This window comes from Nicotiana attenuata, chromosome 6 (genome assembly GCF_001879085.1).
Source record: "Nicotiana attenuata strain UT chromosome 6, NIATTr2, whole genome shotgun sequence".
NCBI lineage: Eukaryota > Viridiplantae > Streptophyta > Magnoliopsida > Solanales > Solanaceae > Nicotiana > Nicotiana attenuata.
Genome location: NC_031994.1, coordinates 43,374,736 through 43,395,381, shown reverse-complemented (window position 1 = coordinate 43,395,381; position 20,646 = coordinate 43,374,736).

Below are 20,646 nucleotides of genomic sequence, written 5' to 3'. Positions count from 1 at the left end.
TACCCCTTAGTTCAGCTTCACAATGAGATCTCTTTGGCTGTTGCATAAACTGACTTAGTGTGTGGACGACATAAATAATGTCTGGTATGGTAGTAGTGACATACATTAGCTTCCCAATCAGTCTTTGGTATGAACCAACATCATTTAGAACTTCATCACCTTTAGCTCCAGTTGCTGCATCATACTAAAGTGTGGTGAGCTTTAGGTTTTTTTCCAAAGGAGTTGCAGCTGGCTTGGTTCCACTAAGCCCCATACTGGATATGATCTCTAAGACATACTTCCTTTGGTTTAAGATTATTCCTTCCTTGGACCTTAGCACTTCAATTACTAAGAAATATTTAAGCTCACCTAGGTCCTTCAGCCTAAATTTTGATGAAGAACATGTTTTGCTTCAATTATCTGTCTTTCATCATTTCCAGTTATAAGTAGATCATGAACATACACCAGGATAATCACCAGACTTGTACCCTTTCTTAAAGTGAACAAAGAGTAGTCATGGTTACTCTGCACAAAACCTTCTTCTGTTAAAGCATCAGACAACTTGATATTCTATTGTCTTGAAGCTTGCTTAAGCCCATATAAGGACTTAAGCAGCTTGCATACCTTCTGCTCCCCCTGTCTTCTGAAGCCTTCAGGCATGTCCATATACACCTCTTCACAAAGATCTCCCTGTAAAAAGTCATTGTAAACATCCATTTAATATAGGTTACAAACTTTGGAAACAACTAAGGCTATTACTAATCTTACTGTGACCATTTTCACTACTGGTGAAAATGTATCATGGTAATCAAGCCCCTCTTATTGGCTATATCCCTTTGCAACAAGTCTAGCCTTGAACCACTCAACTTCACCATTAGCCTTATACTTAATTTTATACACCCACTTGGATCCTACAGTATGTTTGCCATGAGGTCAGTCAACTACTTCCCATGTTCTGTTGTCTTCTAGTGCTTTGACCTCTTGTTTCATAGCTTCTATCCAGCTTGTGTCCTTCACACCCTGCCTAAAATTTTGAGGTTCTATCTGATTAGAAAATTTTGCTAAGTAGGAATTGTATACTGGAGTAGTTCTTTCATAAGACAAACTGTTTGCTATAGGATATATGCTACTTGACTTCCCATGTATTATGTAGTCCTTCATCCAGACGGGCTCTCTAGGTTCTCCAGTTGACTTCCTGATGGGAGGTTGAGACCCTTCTTCTTGCATGCTCTCAGATGATGGATCAGTCATAGTGTTCATGGGATTTGTTTCTTGTGCAGCTGGTTGAGAGATCACATTTCCTTCTTCTGTGGCTGCTTTTTGTGCTTCTGCATTCTGCATCACATTTCCTTATTTTGTGGCTGCTTCTTGTGCTTCTGCATTCTACACTCTTGCATTCTGATTATGTTCCTCATTGATATGACTGACTTCTGAAGTAGGGACATCATAGTTAGGTTTCTCTAAGAAACTAAGATCCTTTGAATCAGTTTCAATAGCAGACTGGCCAAAAGGAAATTCTGATTCCTTGAAGACTACATCTCTACTGACAAAGAATTGTCTTGTAGTAAGATCCATCAGAATATATCCCTTTTGTCTCTCAGAATATCCCATGAGCACAGCTGCCTTTTCCCTCTCTGCAAATTTATCCCCTTTTGGAATGACTGTTGCATAACATAGAGATCCTATCACCGTCAGATGTGTTAATGATGGTGGTTTGTTATGCATTACTTCATATGGGCTCTTTCCTAGAAGTGCAATGGAAGTCTATTTATCAAATACACAATAGCTATAACAAACATGCCCCAATATCTAATGGGCAACTTTGACTAAAACCTTATGGCTCTTGCCACATCCAGAATGTGTTTGTGATTTCTTTCCGCAACACCATTCTGTTGTGGAGTGCGACCATAGCTACTCTGATGCAGAATTCCTAGAATTTGCAGTAAATCCTTGCATTAAGAGTTGAAGGACTCTGTGCCATTATCTGATCTCAAGACTTTAACCACCTTACCAAACTGATTCTTTACCATAAGCAAAAGATTCTTAATTGCAACTATAGTTTCAGATTTAAGTTGTAGCAGATAAATCCAAGCATATCTACTGAAATCATCAACAACAGTTAGAAAATAATACTTTTTGTCAAAGGTGGGAATCTTATAAGGTCCCCAAAGATCCATATGAATAAGAGAGAAAGGAGCCTTAGCTCTGGATGTACTGTTAGGAAACAACAGTCTAGTTTGTTTGGCTAATGGACAGACTGGACAATTATTCAATGACTCACTATTTACATTCTTGCTTAGCAAGGTGATATTCTTCATGGCTAAAAGGGATGGGTGTCCAAGTCTTTTATGCCATAGCCTGCAATCTTCCTTCACTGTTGCAGCAGCTACTACGCCCTGTTGTGCCTTATTGATGCCATTGACCCCTCTGAATATGTACAAGCCTCCTGTCTCCTTACCAGTCCCCTTCACCCTGCCACTATAGAGGTCCTGAAACAACACAAAGTCAGGATAAAAATTCACTGAACACCAGAGTTCCTTGGTTAGTTTGGAGACTCAGAGGAGGTTAAGATGAATCCTGGGACATAAAGGACATCATGTATTGTTCCATTGCCAAATATGGCATCCCAACCAGTAAGAGCAATAGGAATTCTATCTCCATTAGGTAAGTGAACTGCATTACTAGAAGCTCTAGAAGTTTTCTTGTCATTCATCAGTCTATCATTGGAAGTCACTATGTGATGACTAGCACCTGAATCTACAATCCATTCGTCTAAATGATCTTTACGCAAAAATTCACTTGTTATACCCGCCATGTTGACTTGACAGTCAGATGTTGTATCCTTGTTTAACAGCTTAAGAATCTGTTTGTATTACTCCTCCGTAAAATGTGGTGCTTTGCTAGTTATTCCTCTTAATGCATCACTAGCTGATGAAGATCCCTGAGAATTAGCATCAGTGTTTCCAAGCACATTGTTGGCTGCAGTAAAGTGTTGGTGAGATCCATGCCCAAAGCCAAACTGACCCCCATTTCCACGACCATATTGACCTCCATTTTTGTTGCCAGACTTCCTCCTTGCATTGAAATCTTCAGGATATCCAACAATCTTATAGCAATTCTCCTTAGTGTGACCTTTTAGGCCACAGTGCTCACATTGCATAAAGGGCTTCTTGCCTTATATCCTTGATTTCTCCCTACCTGCATAGACATTGGATCACTCTTTTCATTTACTAAACCTAGTCCTGGAGACTGTTGAGACTCATCTTCTATCACCATGGCATAAGCTTGGTTCAGTGAGGGTTCATTAGTCTTCATGAGGATCTGTCGTCTAGCTTGATCATATGAATCATTTAAACCACTGAGAAATTGTAGAAGCCTTTGTTGTTGGAGATGTTCCTTGTATTCTCTCGAGTTTGAAGTTGGCACTAACGCATCATACTCATTCCATAGACTTTTCAGCTTAGTAAAATAACTCGAAACTGAGTCAGTTCCTTGTGCCAAATTGGCAATGGCTCTGTGCAATTGGAATATGCGCATTCGATTCACCTTATCAAATCTTTCCCTCGGATCTTCCCAAACAAGGTGTGCATTCGAAGCATATGCAATTCCACTTAAAAGTTCAGTGGAAACTGTATCCATGAGCCACGACAAAACAATGGCATTACAAGTTTCCCACTGCTCATTCAATTCAGCTGTGAATGACTCCTTTGTACAAGTCCTAGTCACAAACCCTAACTTCCTCTTTCCTAGAAGAGCAATTTTCATCGTCCTACTCCTAAACCGTAATTTTCTGATCCTGTAAGATTCAGAGGAATCAGAACAACTACAGGAGTATCCGATGGCCCAAGGTACAGAGGATGAGTATACGGAATTGCACCTTCCGCCATTAATGAACATAGAAATGGAATTGATCTAATTGAGTAGAGGAAACGGATTACCTAGATAGAGATAATCCTCAGAGATTAACGAGCATCAGTGGCTCTAATACCACGCTAAAATCTGTGTGATCTGCCATTGTTGAACGAGCAATGAGCTCAATTCTCTCTCTGCGAAATACAGAGCATGTGAACAAGAGAGTGAAGATGGGTAGAAAATATCTGAAATGTTAACTTCTTGCTCTATTCATTTACAGTGTAATGTATATATACAAATCGACTCTACTAACAACCTTGAGCTGGAATCATTAATTTACAGCTGTCATACTAGCTAACTAACAGTGCAACTACTTAACTAACTAACTGTAACACCTTAACTAACTAACGGAAATGGACTAACTGCTTCTTAACAGTGACACTTCGTAATACAATTAGAAGAAAATATTTGGATGTAAAGATATTTAAATGTGTGTATAAGTATTTTATTTCTTCGTGTACTGAAATATTGCATTTGATTTCGAACGACTTCATGTAATTAAAAATGCTCACAAGATAAATAAAAAGAAGTCACATTGATATTTTGGCAATTCAAGGGAGTGGAGTGATATTTATACCTGAATTGAGAAAATATTGTATCAGCAGAAAAAGGCTAAAAGTATCGCTAATATATTTGAATTTGGCTTATCTACTTTCTCTGTTAACCTACCGGTTCATAGAAGTCACCATCGTTATCTTTTATTTCAAATGTATCAGAACAATTTAAAAATTCAAATATATCTCTCACACTAACGATGAAAGTCATACTGAATATAATAGGAATTTTTAAATTATTAATTGGTATATTTAGAACGTTTCAATTGTCATGAACATTTTTCAAATTATGCATTTGTAAAAATATCCTCATGATTATTTTGGAATTTTCTAAGTGATTATTATTACTCTATCATAAAACGTCCAGTAGGAAAAAGAAAAGTAAAGAAGAGTTCATGTTACCTTGTAATGGCTGTGACGTAGCGCAAGCTTAAGCATGATGGAATCCCTAGCATCTTTTACATACAAAACAAATCCCAAATTAATATATTCAATTATATATTTCTTTTTATTTTTTTCATTCATTTGAAAAAAGAGAAAGCGATATTGAGAAATGAGAAGGGTGGTGGACAAAGCATCATTTGTTTTTTTGTCTCTCTCCAAAAACTAGAGGGGCTATCATTTTCATGCCCCCACCTTTCATTTGTATAATATATAGTAGCTCAAACATTCTTGCTCCTTAATTGGCTTCACATATTTATATTTCATTGTCCTAGAATGTAAATCATGGTTATTTTCATGAAATTTCAAAATGATGATAAACTAGAATGAAATTTTTATTAGAGAAAATCATATAAAATTGTAGGAAAATTGGGTCCACCCATAAGGGGTGCTTTAAGGCCATATCGGGTTACTAGTTAACCCTAATACAGTAATACTTCCTATAAAAGTACACATACAGTGTATAACAAAAGAAAAAGAAAAGCAGTATTTTCCAACCGCTTTCTTCTCCCAAAATCAGACGAGGGGTTTAGATTGTGTAATTGGGTTGCTCCAACACACCGTGACAACCACCGCTAACCACTAATTCCAGCCGCGATTCAATATATTTTCGCTTCCGCTTCACGAAAAACAATTAAGTTCTTGTTTTACGATTTACACGCTAAATTAATGTGTTTAGTTTATAGCATTCCTTCAAAAATTTTACTCATTCAGGCAAATTTACTAATTCCCATAATATATAGCATGTTAGAGTCATTGTTTGTATGTTAGTTGTGGTAGGATTTTATTTGAGTTTATTCTGTAGTTATCACTAATAAATACAAGTCTCAAGAGTGAGTAAAGAATTTGAGTTCAAATCTCACCGCTACTTAAACAAAAATAAATATGATTCAGTCTTAAGTAAGTTGGGATTAGTTAGTATTACGAGAATTCATCATGTATTGACAAGTTTTATACTTGTCGCTAGCTATCGTTCGAGTTTGGGATCAGCAACGTAAACAAGCTCACATAGAGTTCAATGCTACCCAAAAAGCAGAGGAATTTAGTTGTTTATGTGGCCCATAAAAAAGAATTAGGCTCACATATGAATATGATGGGACGTGTTGAGGGATCAACTAATTTAATACTTTTAGATGATATGATTACACAATTCAACATATATAATATGACATGGATAAATAATCATTTTATCAATACCTTTTTACAAAATATGTATGGTGCGATTGGTTTTTTTTTTTTTTTTTTGCGTTGGGAAGGTTTTTTCAAATGCCGGAAAATTAAATGGAGAAATAATTTTATTGGAAGCGTAAAGGGGTTCAGTGTAGCTTCTTCATCATATTTCGGAGCATATGAAAAATTTATTACTATCAAAAATTGTGATGAGATGGATCCCTAGATTCTTAACTAGAGAAGAATAAACAAAAGGAAGGGTTCTTCGCTTTATAGGCCTTATGTGTCACGATCCGGATTTTTCCCACCATCGGGCGTCGTGATGGCGCCTACTAACGGAGCTAGGCCAGCCATACATTAAACATTCGCTATTCAACCTCAACAATATAATATACTAACAACAGTTAAAGAAATGCGGAAGACTTTAAGTTTAACAAAAAGATATAAAAATGTGGAAGTTTGAAACACATCCCTACCCAAAATCTGGTGCCACTAGCTCACGGACTACTATAGAATACTACAACAAGTTTGAATAAAAGAAATACACATGTCTGTTTCGGTACAATGAAAACAAACTGAAATAAGGAAAGGGACTTCGGCCTGCGAACGCCAGCTAGGCTACCTCGAGAGTCCCTGGACTGAAGATAGCTCCCGGATAAGGATCCTACTGCTGCTGTCCAAAAGCTGCTCCTGGATCTGTGCACAAAGAAATGCACAGAGTGTAGCATCAGCACAACCGACCCCATGTGCTGGTAAGTGTCTGGCCTAACCCCGGCGAAGTAGTGACGAGGCTAGACAGGACTACCAAACCAACCTGTACAATTTTTTTTATATACAAATATGCAATAAAAGGAAAGAAAATACGAAACTAAACAGTTAAAAGGGAGGGAAACATGCTATGGGGAGAGTACAAATTGGATATAAAGTTCATCAGCGTAATTAAGAAACATGGCACAACAATAATTATCAAAGAATAAGAAATTCAATAGTCGCACGGCATCACCCTTCGTGCTTTTACTCTCAATCTCACCCAAAGCAATCAAATAAAATGCACGGCATCACCCTTCGTGCTTTCCCTCACATAGCTCTCATCTCATGGCACGGAATGACCCTTCGTGCAAATATAATCAATTCAGAGCACGGAATGTACCTTCGTGCATAAATAGTCAAAACATAGCACGGAATGACCCTTCGTGCAAATATAATCAAGAATAGCACGGAATGACCCTTCGTGCAATTTCACTCTTCCTCACCCAAATAACAGTCACAACCAAACGGGCAAGAGGAATAAACAAGTAATATGAACTATCCCGGCAAGGGAATAACACAAATAACAACCAAGTCCCGGCAAGGGAACAATAACAATATCTTTCACAATCCGGCAAGGGCAATACTCAGTGTAATCAAACCATCCCGGCAAGGGATTAATCACAACTCTTTTCAATACGTTCATCTCTTACTCAATAGTATCTATCACTCGAGCCAATGCTCCAAAATATTAATATTTCACAACTTATCCTCAAACTCTTCACATTTGCAGAAAAACATGTTGTAGCTTGGAAGAGTTCCAAATTACCTCAAAAACAAGTACAAACAAAGACCCACGGTCATGCTAGACTCCGGTGTATAGACACTCGTCACCACGCCTATACACCGTACTCGATCAATTAGCAAATAGCATTCATGATACTCTAATCCTATTCCCTCAAGCCAAAGTTAGATCAAACACTTACCTCGGTCCGAAAATAGCAATCAAGCCTCTAACACCGCCTTTCCTCTTGAATTCGACTCCGAAACAATGATATCTATTCATAATTAATTCAATAACATCAAATGAGGCTCAACAACATAATCCCATAGCCTAAAAATGAATTTCCTACCATTCTTCCAAAAATAGCAAAATTCGACACCGGGCCCACATGGTCCAAACTCGAGGCTCGGACCAAATTCCAATCACCCATAACCCCACGAGTTCAAATATATAATTTGCTTCAAGATCCGACCCCAAATTGAGGTTGAATCGCCCAAAATTTTCAAAAACCTAACTCTACCCAAAAGCCCTAATTTCTACCTTGATTTCATGTTTTTAGGCCTAGAATTTAGTGATTAGATGATAAAATAATGAGGAAACGATGTTAGGATTATTTACCCAACGAGTTATGGAGGAAAGGGAACTTGAATTTCGTCTATGGAGGATTTGAGAGAGAGGTTCGTGTGAAGAAGATGGCAAAATCCCGTAATGGCTACTGTTTTAGGCTTTTAAAATAACTGGGCAAAATTGTTCATCGCGTTCGCGACACCCCGGTCGCGTTCGCGATGAAGGAAAACGGGCAGGCATCGCGTTCGCGTGAAGGGGAAGGCGAACGCGTAGAAGAAAATGCTGGGGGTCTGGGCAGGCTTATACGCGAACGCGGGGGGGAGGCTCGCGAACGCGATGAAGGACAGTTGGGGTTCCAGATATTGGCCTATGCGTTCGCGAGACTGGTATGCGAACGCGAAGAAGGGGGGGCAAGGGAAGCTATGCGAACGCATGGCCTTTCACGCGAACGCGAAGAAGGCTGGGGTACAAGGCATCGCGAACGCGGGACAAGGTCGCGTTCGCGTAGAACAATAGGCTTGTGCAGAAATTGCAGAAAATCTGCTAACTTTTCTAAGTGTAGAACATCCCGAACCACCTCCGAAACACTCCCGAGCCCTCGGGGCTCCCAACCAAACACACACACTAACTCAATATCATCCTACAAACTTGCTCGAGCGATCAAATCGCTAAAATAACATCAAAATCAAAGAATCAACCCCCAAAACTCATAATTTTCATTTCAAAGTTCATAAACCTTCAACTTTAGCTATTTAGGTCCGAAACACGTCAAACGACGTCCGATTTCGACCAAATTTCACAGGAAGCGCTTAACGCATATTTAAGACCTGTACCGGGCGTCGGAACCAAAATACGAGCCCGATACCTATATTTTCTAACTCATTTTCATTTCCATTTTTCCTTATTAATTTCAGAAAATAATTTATCAGAAAAATTCTTTTACCGGGGCTCTAGACCTCGGATTTCAACTCCGGGCACATGCCCGAGTCCCATATTTTTCTACGGACCTCCCGGGACCGTCACATCACGGGTCCTGGTCCGTTTACCCAAAATGTTGACCAAAGTCAACTATATCAATATTAATATCATATTTCACCAAATTTTTCACAGAATTCATATATTTTAACATAAAATTTTCCGGCTTCGCGCCCGGAGTGCGCACGCAAATCGAGGCAACCAAAAGTGAGGTTTCCAAGGCCTCGGAAGCGCGAAAAAAAAGAGAACCACGGTGATGATCCTTTGGGTCGTCACATTATGCAACGAGATTTCAGATTAATTGAAACTTCAAAACATGTACCAAATATCGGGTGAAAAATTAAATTAAAAAGAATTGCGAAAAAGAACTACTATATGTGAAGAGGAAATGTCCTTTTAGTGGGTGGCACTGCTGAAAGTGGTAGAAAAATTTGCTTGGAAAAGTACTTGTCTTAGGCAAAGGGCGAGTGAAGTGGACTTAGGTGAAGTTGAATTTAGGATGTTAAGTCAGTAGTTTTACAATATTGCGGTATTGAACAGTCGTTATTTTGTGTATCAAAATTAAGGTCTGAATCTAATACATAACTATGTGTGTTAAATTGTTTAATCCTATACATAATTCAAGTCAAAAACAATTAACGTAATTTCCGTAGCAATTTCTACCTTGGGCAGCTCGAAGCTAATTAATCCCAATTAGCTTCTGTGTAATTTCTACTATTTTTTATCTGTTTCTAGAGTTTGAGGTGTAATTTCTTCTTTTTATATCTTTTTGTGTCTAGTGCAGTTTCTGTGTTGTGTTTTTTAGGGTTTGATGATACTCTTCTAGTGTTTAAGGTTAAATATCTTTCTATAATTTTTTTTGTCAAATCTAACGAACATGAATTATTAAATATTTTTTGGAGACCAAAAAAATTAATTTTTCACAAACTTAAAGGATCAACCTGCTCCATACATACTTATAAGACTACTTTGAACATACCCTCTAACATAAAACTTAAGAGATCATTTTTGTCATTTTCTCTGGATTATTAACCCGTATTAATAGTGTGGTCTTATGAACCATCTTAAAATGTATTTTTATCGACATGGTTTTTAGTTTGCGCGTAATTTTCTTAAACTTAAAATGTATTTGTAAATTTCTTATTAACCAAAGGGGCAATTTGAGAACCGAAGGGCAAAGGTTAACATTGTTGGTGAGCAAAGAAAATGAGAAAAAAGCGAGTGATTTTATTTTGTGTCTCACACAACTTACACTAATTATGTGAGGTCTCTTTTTATCTCACATATTTATGGACACATATCTTACACATCTGGGTTCATAAAATTCTAGGACTCACACAGTTGTGAGACAAAAAAGAGGCCTCACACAACTAGTGCCAGTTGTGTGAGGCACAAAATAAAAATTTTCGAAAAAAGCAATAGGAGATGGGCCATAAGAGGAAATAAGCAGGTTTGTGACTGATGGGATAGTGTAGTAGCTGGAAAATAGTATTCATCATTGGTGAGGAAGAGGAGTAGTAGAAATTTCAAGAGAATATAGAGACAAGTCATTGTCAAGACAGAGGCATGTCTTAATTGCTCAGCTCAGCATATCATATCCAAATCCCAATCTATAGATTCTGACACCTTCCTTATATACAAAAGATGATGAATGTAGAAGACATATAAAGTTTTGAGTTATTTTATTTATACTAGTTGTGTGAGACCTCTTTTTATCTCACATATTTGTGGACTCATATCTTACACATCTGGGTCCACAATATTCTGGGACCCACACAGTTGTAAGACAAACAAAATAAAATTTTTCTAAAGTTTTGATTGATGAAGGACAAATACTCAGGTCTTGATTTCGAGTTTTAGGTATAAAATTATTTTTATTAGAGAATGTTTTATCCTTAATGTAAAAAAACAAATCAGCATGAATCCGAATTAAATCTAGTCGAACTTTACTGCTGCAAATATCAGACATCAAATGGAAGGAAAAGAAAAAACAGGTAAACAAAGAGAGCAAAATAGCAATATGTACATTTCCCAGGAATATTAGTTGGAGGGTGTATGTAATCATTGCCATCGAATTGGAGGTGACCTTAGAATTGACACTTTGAATATATAGCCCCATTATGTAATATGATTGACAGATGAGAGCTGTTTGCCTCTCGTTGCTAGTACAATAAGGTGTGCTTTAGTTTGTGAATATATTCTGCGAAAACTACTAGTAAGAGTGCGGAATCAAAAGGTTGCGTTATTAGACTCAGGGTTGAGATATGGCCTCTGCAAAGGTATCAGGTTAAAAAAGATGGATGAAGAGACAAAAATAGGTGAGAAAAGCAATTATATGTATAACGCATGTAACACGTGTGCTATATTCACTATTTTCAAACACTAAATATAGCGCATACAATATATGCGCTATGCCTGAACCTGAAAAGTCGATCAGGTATAGCGCATGTAATACGTGCGCTATACTTATATAAATAGCATCCCCTCTTCTTCCCCGACTGAACACTCAAACTCCCCCCCCATACACACACACAAACAAACACACTATTTTTACTTTAAAACCTCCATTGGAGCCTACTTCTGATCCCCGAAATCACTTGTCGTTATTATATTTATTAAAAAAGGACACGATTCACGGCTGCCTCATGGAGTTGAACACGATTTATGCTCGATCTGGTTGTAAAAGCGACTTACTTTCTCCGGTCAAAAACATTAAAAAATAAGTATTTCGAAACACTCTTTTCGTATAAGTTGTATATAAATTTGAGTAATTAGTTCATAATAATCTATTCCATGATTTTGTGTTTGTTTTGTTAATTTTTTTACCCGAATTTATGTTATTTGTAGCAAAAAAAAATTAATATTATTTTTTTATGCCATTGTTTTACATTTGTTGAATATTTTATGTAAGTTGTTGAATATTTTTATAATTGTGGTAAAACAATAAATATGTGCCTTAAATGTTCTTTAGCGTTGTCCTTTAGTGCAGAACAATAAATACGTTATATTTTATGTTAGTTGTTGAATATTTTTACAATTGTAGAGCAATATATATGTCCATTTAATGTTCCTTTGTGTCCTTTAGCGTAGTCCTTTAATGTAGAACAATAGATAACTTGTCATTAATCGGTTAGAGTAATCAATTATGGATGATATACTAATCAATTAATAATCATATACGTAAAATATTATCAGATAAGAATCAATTAAAACACGATAAGTTATAAAATAAAATATTTAGTATGTTTTTGATGACGAATAAAATAATAATTAGTTGTCAGTATAAAAGAGACCATGCTGGATTTTTGTCATATATTATAACAAATTAATGTTTCCATCTTCCTGAGCCGAGGGTCTATCGGAAACAGCCTCTCTGCCCTATCGGGGTAGGGGTAAGGTCTGCGTACCCACTACCCTCCCCAGACCCCACGGAGTGGGACTTTACTGGGTCGTTGTTGTTATTATTGTTATAACAAATTAATGTATAAATCGTTCGAAGGAAATAAATGATTAATAATACTTTATATAAAAATTATTAATGAAACATTTAAAATTATCTCGATAAGTTTAAAAATTAAATATTTAGTATTCCTTTAATGACGAATGAAAATATAAAAAATTATCAATACAAATAAGACTCTGCCGAATTTTTGTAGTAAAATCCTAAAAACTAACATATAAATAAATACCTTATACCAAAATAATTAATAATATAAAAAATTATGAATTAAATAATAATATAAAAACATCTCAAGATATTTCGAGAAGTTAAACTAGTAAAGAGAATAATATTTTAATTAATATTACTCAATTTACATACATCTGTTACACCCCATGTTTTCGTACATGGAAGTACGCTATAAGTATATTGATGTAAGCTCGGAAATGAGATATTACATTCCGCATTTTCATACGTTAAAGTTTCGTCGTAAGTTAATCGACGTAGGTTCGGGAATGAGATTTATTTTGAGATTATAAGTATTACACTATTTCAAATAAATGATAAGTAAATTCGTTAAGGAGAGGCAAGCGAATCAAAGAAAATGAGTTCCGTCGGAGTTTGATAATTTGGGGATAAAATACGGTCCAAGCTATAATACCCGGTATTTATGGACTAGTGCCATACAAGGTACCACATGATCATGATAGTAGGGTGTATGAAGTGTGTTAAAAGTGAGTAATATTTTAATTAATTTGAGATAATTCTTAATTATGTGGGTAATAAATAATTAAGGATTTTAGTTAGAGATTAACTAAGTGATTAAGTTATTTGGATAAGGTCTAATAAACCTTCACGTGGAAGCAAGATTTAGCTCCAATTTGTAACTCTTAAGTCACATTTCAAGGTGGCACATTTAGAGCAATTCTTGGCTAAGTCATCACCTAAGTGGGGCCCACACCCACTAAGGTAAAAGACTTCCCAAAATAAACAAAAAGTGATACATATTTGGCAAGTGGGAAAGACATATTACATGGAGAAGATTTAATCTCCTAGGAGTTGGATATGATTAAAGCTTGCTAACGTTGGATGTTAAGCTTTAATCTCCATGGACCAGCAACGTATTAGCTTTAATCTCCACGGACCAGCAACGTTGGATGCTAAGCTTTCTAATGGATTTTTACCTACTTCGATCCGTCGTTACGTGTTTTCGCAAAAGATGTATGTTAGAGGAATTGTCAAGAGAATCGGTTCAGGTTTGTTAAGGCTATCCCTTCTTTCTTTTGGGCATGATCCATACGATACAAACGAAACGAGAAAATGCACAACTTTCATAAATGACTATTCATAGAAATGCTAGAGATGTTTATGTTCTTGATTCCCCACGTGTCCTATTATTCTATCATTTGTTCATGGGTCTCAGAAAAATATGTAAGTTGAAAAAGTTTACTTCATGATATTAATTAAAAGCATAAAGGTCTTATGACACTCCGAGAGATTTTATTGACGTACTTCTCATGCATTGCATTCATTTATACATGTACATTGATCCATGACCAGATGGGGTTATATACGCGTATATTTATGTATGTATATGTATATGGGATATGGAAAAGGGTTATGGCGTTATATACGCACCACCACCTGATCAGCTGGTATACGTTGATGATTTTGACCACAATGGCCTGATATGATGGGATGCCCTCGAAGGCTTGATGGTGTTATGAATACATGTACCTATGCACGACATGACATTCATATGCATATGCATAATACTATAAGTATTACATGATTCGAAGAGTTATCCAGAATTACAGGTTGAGTCCTTTACTCCATGTTTCTTCCATGTCTTGTATATACTTATTTATGTGCCTTACATACTCGGTACATTATTCGTACTGACGTCCTTTTGTTGGGGATGCTACACTCATGCTTGCAGGTATAGACAATCAGTTTGACAGCACTCATAGTAGACGAGGTTAGCATTCAGCAAAGGATCGGTAAGACTCCACCTCATTCGGAGTGCAGTCGAGTCAGTGATTCATCGTTGTGACGAACTGGCTGGTCGTCTTAAAAATTAACGCCCCGATCCCCTATTAATTGCTTCCCCTAAGTTCAATTCTACTATTTTGGTTTGCCGGGACGTTTGGTGTTGGGTTTCGGAGAGTTTTGGGACACTTAGTCCCTAAATGAGAGCTTAAGTGTTGAAAAATGGTCCGTAGTCAGAACCGTGTGAAGACGACCTCGGAATGGAAATTCGATGGTTCCGTTAGCTTCGTTAGGCGATTTCGGGGTTGGGAGCATGTTCGGAATGTATTTTGGAAGTCCGTAGCTCATTTAGGCTTGGAAATGCCGAAGTTTGAATTTTTGAAGTTTCCGGTCCGATAGTGAGTTTTTTATCCGAGGGTCGGATTGGAATTCCGGAAGTTGCAGTAGCTCCGTCATGTCATTTGGGATGTGTGTGCAAAATTTCAGGTCATTCGGACGTGTTTTGGTTAGGTTTTTGATCGAAAGTGTATTTTGATAAAAATTTGAAGTTCTTAGGCTCAAATCCTTGTTTAATTCGAGTTTCCGGCGTTGTTTTAGGTGGTTTAAGGATTGGTACAAGTTTGAATGAGGTATTAGGTGTTACTGATGCTTTTAGTTGAGGTCCCGGGGGCCTCGGGATGATTTCGGGTGGTTAACGGAGGAATTTTTGAAGTGTTGCAGCAGCTGATTTCTTTTCTTCTGGTATTTTTGCTTCTGCGGCTTGGGAACCGCAGAAGCGGCCATTCTATCGCAGGAGCGGAATTTGGGCTCCCTCAGCTTTTCCGCAGGTGCGGAAGATTAACCGCAGATGCGGTTACGCACCTGCGAGACTTTTATCGCAAATACGGCCCTGGGTCATTTGAGAGAAACCGCAAAAGCGGTAAGTACCCCGCAGAAGCGGGAACCGCAGGTGCGGTAAAAGACCGCAGAAGCGGTACCTGGCCTTTTAGTGGAAGTCGCAGAAGCGACTCATTTTCCGCATAAGCGGGACCGCAGAAGCGGTCCCTTGTCCGCAGAAGCGGAAATCCCTGTTCAGAAGTAGAGATTTCGAGGGTTAGTTTTCAAAAGTTGGAAAAATCAAATTGAGCTCGGGAAAGGGCGATTTTGAGAGGGTTTTGAAGAGGAGATTATTGGGTAACGTTTCTTTAATCCCTTCTAGTTATATTTCATCATTATGTAGTTAAATCCATCATTCAAATTCGAATTGAGGATCAAAAATTGGAAAAATTTGGGTAAAACTTCATAGGCTAAACTATTGAGTTTTGAGTGGGTGTTTGACCTCCGATTTGGGAGATTTTGTATGGTTAGACTCGTGAGAGTACGAGGGTTCTAAAAATGTAAAAATTATTCGATTCCGAGACGTTGGCCGGAAGGGCATTTTGGTCATTTTACCTAATTTCACGTCGTAGCTTTGAATTTAATAGTAAAACCAGTTGTTTGCGATGTTATTTACAATGTGTAATTGAATTGAATAGATTTGGGCCATTTTGAGTCGGATACTCGTGGCAAAGGCGTGATTTCTAGTTGATTTTGAGCCGGTTCGAGGTAAGTGACTTGTCTAACCTTGTGTGGGGGACCTTTCCCCTTAGGATATGATATGTGGTAATTGAGTGCCTTGTACGTGAGGTGACGAGCGCGTACTTGAGCTAATTGTTGAAAAAATCCGGTTTTTACTTAAGATATTGAGACTGAGTTTCCTTTATATTTGCCTTGTTTTACTTGCAGTTATAACCTGTGTTAGATTAGAAAAGCATGTTTAGTTGATTTAACTTGCCTAATTGTTTAAGCTGCCTGGACTGTACTACGTGAAGCATGCTAGGCTAGTACTACCTGGTGTTTGCCTTTTGTACTTCATTTCTGAATATCTTCTGGTTGTGGTTGCGCATTTACATTGGGACTACGGATGTGGGATTCCGGTAGCCCCCCCCCCCCTTATTTGTTTACTTTGGGACTGCGGGTTCGATTCCCGATAGATCCCCCTGCACCTTACTTTGGGACTGCGGGTTAGATTCCCGGTAGATCCCCCTGCACTTTTACTTTGGGACTGCGGGTTAGATTCCCGATAGATCCCCCTGCATATTGATGGTTGGACTACGGGACGGTATCCCGGGAGATCCTTCGGATTTACATATGTGATGGACTACGGGAAGGTATCCCGGGAGATCCACTGGACAATTGAGAAAAAGGACTACAGGACGGTATCCTAGGAGATCCTCATTCCTCATTGTTATCACTGGTATTGAGTTGTACACATTCCGTGTTTACTTTGTTCTTTGTGTAGTTGTTATTGCCTTGTTGACCTGTCTTATCTCACTGCTGTGCTCATTATTACTGCCAGTTTTTCATACTGTTAATTTATTATTATATTTTACCTCAGTAGGGCCCTGACCTTCCTCGTCACTACCCAATCGAGGTTAGGCTTGGCACTTACTGAGTACCGTTGTGGTGTACTTATGCCCCTTCTGCGCATGTTTTTCATGTGCAGATCCAGGTTCCTCCACCCAGGCGTACTACCATCGAGGCGGAGAGATCTAGCGGAGACTTCGAGGTATATCTGCCGCGTGCGCAGACCAGGAGTCTCTACTCTATTCCAGCTTTAGTAGTTAGTTTGTCTTTTCTTTCAGTTGTTTAGACATTCTGGAGTTAGAGCAGTGTTTTACGTTTCTATTAGCCTGTGGTTCCCGTGAGTTTCGGGTTTTGGGATGAGATTATAGACTTTCGCATTCTGTTTTTGAGTTGTATATAACAAGTGGCACTTACACATATCGTTTCCTTCTAGATTTGTTTAGTTTAATTAAATGTTTCCGCAAGTTATACTAATTTCCGCATTGTTAGGCTTACCTAGTTGTAGGAACTAGGTGCCATCACAGCATGTTCATGGAGGGTGAACCGGGGTCGTGACAATCGTGTCAGAATTTTGCTACAGACTTATGGGTAGGTCGGTACCATGTCCCATTTGATGTCTAATACTCTTAGAGGTTTTGTAGATAGAGATTCATTTTGTACAGTATGTCAGAGTCTTGACGACCCATATGTACTCATGTTTAAGAAAGATTGTTCATTGATACAGTGCTTTTCCACTTATAGTTATACATTACGAGTTGCGGCTATGTTGGACCAGTTACCAATAATAGTATGATAAGAGAGATACGTTATGTTGGTACTCGGTTGAGTAAGGCACCGGGTGCCCGTCGCGGCCCATCGGTTTGGGTCGTGACAACATCATTATGGATCGCCCGGCTGTTCATCCTGGACATGTTTCTCGTGAGCTACTTACGCTCCAGGTGGGCCATAGGTCTTCACATATCTGGTATGTAGAGTTGCTTAGCCAGAACTTCCACGCGAGACGCACTGATGACTTCTGGGAGTTTATTTGGGACCAACCATTTCATCATCATACAGTTGCGTGCCTCACTCGGACTGGTTGTTACCGAGTTATTAAGGTCGTCCGGTTGTAGTTCGATTGGCCCTTGATCACGGCTCTGATCGAGCGTTGGAGGCATGAGACACATATATTTCATTTGTCTACCGGAGAGGCCACCATCACGCTACAGGACGTGGAAGTTTTATTTAGTGCCCACTGATAAGTCGGGACTTTAACATGTTTTATGCCCCTACTTGCTTATGCTTTGGTTATAAATTGCTACAAAATAGTCCCAAAATGCTCACAAGTTGTACTTGATTGCAGGTTTGATCGAAAAAGCGACTAATGTCAAAGATCGGCTCAAAAAGGAGTGAAACCTGCTCAAGTGTCAAAGACTAAGTAAATTGAGGAAAAGAGAACCTAGTGCGGACCGCGCAAATGTGAATGCGGCCGCACTAGGAGGTTCAGAGAATGGTATTTTCAAGCTGGAGGCAACGCGGCCGCGCTACTCTTTAGTGCGGTCCACGGTCAGGCTCCGCGGACGCGCTACTCTTTTACGCGGTCCGCGGAGCAGAGATTCAGAGAGCCAAATTTTGCCAATTCCAAGCAATGCGGCCCGCGCTCGTTTTTGTGCGGCCGCGCCAACTTCCAACGCGGCCGCAGTACACTTTCACGCGGTCCGCGGTCCTCAAGTTCAGAGAAGCATAAATTGAAGTCCAAGAGCCAGTGCGGCCGCGGTCCATTTTGCGCGGCCCGCACTGACCCCACAGGGGTATTTTTGTCCAGTTTTTCCAGCCTAGTATAAATAGGACATTTTATCATTTTTAGGTTAAGTTTTGAATTCCAGACTTAGCTGCGCTCGTGAGACACACTTTTGTAGCTATTTTCGGCACTTCTGCTTTTCATTAACGATAGATTATTGTAGTTTCTTCTTAGTAATCAGTTAATATGCTTATTTCTTCATCTATTTCTTCAATTTCTGTATCTAGCATGAGTAACTAAACCTATTAGCTAGGATTGTGGCTCAACCCTAGTGTGGGTAATTGATGGGTGTTGCCATCTAGGGTTAGATTGATTATGGTTTTTGCTATTTGGGTTGATTTTATGTTTTTATTTAAGAATTGATGGTTGCAAACACTGATTCAAGCTTTGTGGGTTTGACTCTTCTTGAGAAAGAGAGTCTATGACCCCAAAATTGACCCAACAAGGAATTGGGATGGACTCATGAGAAATGATAGTCCCAATTAACGGGTTAAATCTCGAGAGAGTACTCACCCTACTTGAACCCTAGTTGCTTGATCTAATTGGCCTACCCACTTGGTCTCGAGAGAGTCAATTGGGCAAAATCACTCTCTCTACCGAGAGGTGTGAGAGTGGGTATTGTGCAACTGTTATAGCATAAGCCCCAAATAGGTCAATCTATCCTTAGTAGCATCTACCCGTCAATTAGCCACCTAGGTAATGCCACGACCCTAGTGCCCTTCTTCCCATTTGATACAACTTAGCAATATTCTAGTAGCATAATTTAGCGTTAATCAGTAGTGTTATCATAGTAGTTATAAAAATCAAAAACCAAGAATGTTTGAAGTGACATTAGGAGCACAAACACATCTCTAGACTAGACAGAAAATCCAACTCCACTACTAGCACCCTGTGGAAATCGATCCCGACCACTATTCGGGTAAAAGCTATTGCGACCCGCTCTTCTTACCTTGGTGTAGTGTCGAGTTAGCAGTGATCACCCACGGGCGGTCTTGCTGTCAATTACCCGCTCGCGGTTATGGATTATATGAGGCATGAATATCTAGAGATGCTGGAGAGGCTTACTGGATTCCTGCCGGCTAAGCAGACTCCGATTAGAGGCGTTAGTCGATTATAGCTATTGCCCGTTAGGCAGCAGCCGGAGGAGCTTCACCAGCAGATCACAGAGGAGACACCATTGGAGGTTATTGAGCGGCAGCCAAGGCTATTGCTTTTGATGATATTTGGTGGAATTCTTTTTCCGAACACTTCGGAAACCTTGTCATCCTACATTTTTGGCCTCATCTGGAGCACTTAGATGACTTACCCATGTACAGTTAGGGTGATATCGTTCTAGCGTACCTTTTTAGGCAGCGGTGTAAGGCGTCGATGGGTAGCGTGAGAAATGTCGCTGGATTTCTTCCGCTACTACAGATGATAACATTATCAATTCATTTCATGATTATCATAGATATAGTAAAAACTACTCAATTTACATCCACAATCATTATTAGGTTTGGGCTTGGGAGAGATTCTTTTATATGCAGCCCCCTCCTCGACCGCTAACTCTAGATGCACCACCTCCGTCGCTTCTACCACGTGCTAGGAGATGGGTAGATAGGAGGCCGTGCCCACGACGTCGAGGCTCGACTTCATCTCCCTCTTTACAGGGATATATTGGATCTACTAGATGGAATCACGTAAATATTCGATTAAGTACGTTCGTTAATACTTGATTTGTCTTGCGTTTACTTACTATTCTTGCGTTTATTAAATAGTTCTTATGGAGGCCATATAGCGACGAGCTCATCGCTAGTTTACCAGACTATTGCTCACGAGGTTGAGGTGTGTGGCTATCTGAGGTCCCATTGATATGTCTCGATATAGTTGAGCATCATCTGACCAGGAGAGTCCTGCGACTGTGTAGCCAGCGATAGCATATACC